Here is a 3,788-nt window from a genome sequence, read left to right as displayed (position 1 = left end):
CCGGACAGCCACGGTTGCTCGATGACGACGCAGCAGGGCCCGCTTTACAACCCGCCGCTGCGCCGTTAGTGGTATCCCTCCCCTGCACCGTAAACGATTCTTTGATTCGTTTTTCTGTCCATTGTAATTCTGAGAAATCGTCGAGGTCGTCAACAGGGGTTTCCATCCTGGTGCCGCTCACTCTTTCGCTCCCTGCACCGGTCAAGGTTGGTGTAGGGTGACGGAGAGTCCCACAAGAAGGTGAGTTGAGTGGTCTTGGCAGATACGGGCCCACCAACTTCTCCGAGGTTCTCCGCACCGGATCGGAAAACTGGCGGGGGCCGACCAGTCACCATCCGGCTATAGGAGAATATCAGATTCATCGGGGTTTCCCAGGGCGTCGTCCTACGCCCTGAGAACCCGTAGCCGCCTCGTGCTCCCCTTGGTCCACCTGCTGAGTCCCACTTAACCCAGTGACGAGGGTCATTGGGTATGCGTAACTGTATTTTCCCCTCCTCGCGGAAGAAAAGGATAATTGAATTTGGCCACAGTATTTTTTTATTTTGACCAATCCCCCTTTTCTAGCAATCATGAGTAAATCCAGGAGATATAATAAGGTATTGAACAAAATTGTCAATATCAATGAAGATTGTTCTGAGGACACCTCCAAAGAAGATCAGTAGGAGTTAGGCCAAAAGCGAAGCTGACAGTGAAAGTTCTGAATACATTGAAAGTGGAGAGATAGAAGGATCTTAAGATAGCGAAGAGGAGAAGTTCTTGAAAGTGTGTCGTAATAAGAAAAGAATGCATATTCTTTCTAATTCTGACTCCGAGGATGAGAGGACGAGCATTCCAACACATCCCAAAATATAATAGGTAAAATCGAAATTGCAGTTGACGGGACACAGTGGATAAAACTGAAAGCGGGAGATCTAGGGGTAGGACGCTCGTTCGTGTGATATTAAAAGGATATCGCAGGGTCTACTGGCTATGCTAAGAAAAATATTATGTCGTGTTGTGTAACTAGTGCTTTCGAATTGATAATTGATAGACACATAATGAAACACATAAAAAATTGCTTGCAGAAAAAACAATCTTGATTGGGACCATTCGGTCGAACAAAAGAGAACTGTCAAATCTAGCGAAGGGAAAAAAGGACAAGATGACTTTGTTTTCCTCACATTTATATAAATCAGAAAACTGCACACTTACTGTCTATAAAAGTAAACCTAAAGTAAAAGTCCTCCTTCTAAGCAGCAAACATACAGGTGTACGAATAGAAAATAATCATAAACGTGTTCCAAAAACCATTGCTTTTTACAATAAAACAAAGTTTGGTGTGGACGTCGTTGACCAGATAACACGCAAATATAGTGTGAAAGCAGAGAGTTTCCGATGGCCCCTTCAAGTTTTTTTCAATATTTTAGATTTGGCAGCGATAAACGCGTGAATATTATATAAAGAGTGCACCAGATTGAAAATATTCTGAAAGGAGTAAGGATAATCAATATGGACAGAGGACTGGCCAGGAAACACAAGGCAGGTAAAATACTCAATGTGCGGTCAGCTTCTGTCCATACTTATGTTTTACAGGATTTTAAAACTATTAAGACGAGACGTAATGTCGAAAATTTTAAATACTTTACGAAGGAAATGGATACAGATAATTTTATTTTAAAATTTGACCTAAATTGTCAAAATTTATTTATAAATGTGAAGATGAATGAACATCGGGATTTCCCGTCTGGAATGTTGGGAAAACCCCCAATACCCTAGTCCAGACTTTTACTATAGCTATACTTAACTAATAAAAATAAGAAATAGTTTTAATGTTCCAATCTGGCTTTATGACGATAGGTTCAGGCTCGAAGTGACATAACTGGACGTAGCCACGGTCACGGGAGGGACGTGTACCTGACAGAGGTATGGAATGATTATATGGCTCTCCTTAAAAACAAAAATTGACCCGAGAGGTGGGGACAGGAATATATAAAGGCAGTATTATTTGGATTAGGGGTTAGTCAGTTAGTTAGTTAGTCGTTGGGCGAATTGCTGATTGAGTTATCGAGAAAGTTATCCGAATCGTGGATTACGCCGGTACTCGTCATCCCGTGGACCGTGGATTTGTTATCGAATCTGAATTCGTTGTCCATCATTTCGACCATCCTATCGCCGCTATTACTCATAGCCTCTTGTAGTGTCCACATTTGTACCAATAAACATTAGCTACATTCGCGATGGTAAAGTAAGTAAAGGTTCATCGAACGCCCCCAAAATTCGAACCTTAATCCGACATACATAATTCTAACGACGAAGACGCATATGGAGAAGGTTTCCAGGCTACTGTAGAAACGACACGTGCCACCGAATTAAAGACAATTTATCCTCCTGTAGAAAGAAAGAATAGAAATTACTGGCGGTGTGAAGGGAAGCTCAGAGAGCCAAAGCAAGAGGATTGCAGTACGCGGATCAATTAATCCAGGAATTTAAAATCAAAAAGGAAGAACTTACGGGGAAGAGTCGCGAAAATAAAGAAAAAGGGTGAAAGGAGATTTGCGTCACGTTGGACAGGAACCCATAGGGGAGGCCTTATCGCACTATTATATTCAAGATAGACCGAAAGTTCAAACAGACGGCCTCCACGTAAATAAGGTCCAAAAAATTGTTGACGCATTTTTCCAAACTAGGCCAACTGAGCGGACAGATAGAGCAGATGAGGGTTGTAACGGAGACAACGGCGAAGGTGATTTAATAATTATGGAGGATGATCTGATAGCAGCTCGTAAAAAGATAAATCCTAACAAATCTGCGGAGTGGACGGCATACCAGGAATAGTAGTAAAACTAATAGAGGAAAAAACAACGGACAAACTGCTAAGAGTATTAAACGAGTTAATAGAAGTGGAAAGATATTAGTGATATGGAAGGTGGTGAGGTTGGTTCTCATTCCGAAACCGGGGAAAGATCCTACACATTACATCATCATTTCGGCCGATCAGTGTGGTACTAGCACTCAGTAAAGTCTGGGAGCACACGTTTAAGATCCTGATCGAGAGAAGTGTAGGCCTCGACACACATAAATTCCATATAAATCCATATAAATCCATGTGGATTTAGGAAAAAGAAGAGTACGGTCGACGCTGTGTGCCGAGTCGACGACTTCGCGGAAACCTGTAAGAGGAAAAACATAATATACGTAATCGCAGCGATCGATATCAAAAACGCGTTTAATACTCCTAGTTGGAATAAGATCCTCGAAGAGGCAGAAGGAAGAAGAATGACCGAAGGATCCAGATACTTCTTAATAGCTATCTGGAGGACAGGAAAATAATTACATATGATATAAATGTAGTATCGTTGACGAAAAGCCTAAGAGATATCGGGCGAACCATGAACAATGTCGCGAGAGCCGAGGCGCCGCCGGGTTCATCAATGTGTCATCGGTCTTTTCAAGTGCATAGTTTCGTAGAAAAGACCTACGTGACCCTGGCCACGAGCGTCTGCAGAACACGTGTGCGGTGGGCCTAGCAAAAGACAAGAGAATGCTACAACGGCCAGAGAAGGAGTCGAGAAGCAGCGTGCGAGTCGAGAAGCAGCGTGCGAGTCGAGAAGGAGAGTTTGCGAGTGGCGTTGCCGAGAGAGTGTTGATTGCATTATTGTGAAAGTCAAGTCGTTATCTAATCATTTAGTTGTGCTGTTTTCTGTATGTTTGGCGTGAATAGTTCAGGTTGAACAACAATCGTCTTTTTCTGTCCAATTAACATCTGTATCATCCATTCCTTTGTAAACATATTATATCACGATATTACA

The sequence above is a fragment of the Bombus impatiens genome, unplaced genomic scaffold, assembly GCF_000188095.3.
Source record: "Bombus impatiens unplaced genomic scaffold, BIMP_2.2 scf_0820, whole genome shotgun sequence".
Classification (NCBI taxonomy): domain Eukaryota; kingdom Metazoa; phylum Arthropoda; class Insecta; order Hymenoptera; family Apidae; genus Bombus; species Bombus impatiens.
The sequence above is the reverse complement of the archived record's forward strand: the minus strand, read 5'-3'. Positions refer to the sequence as shown.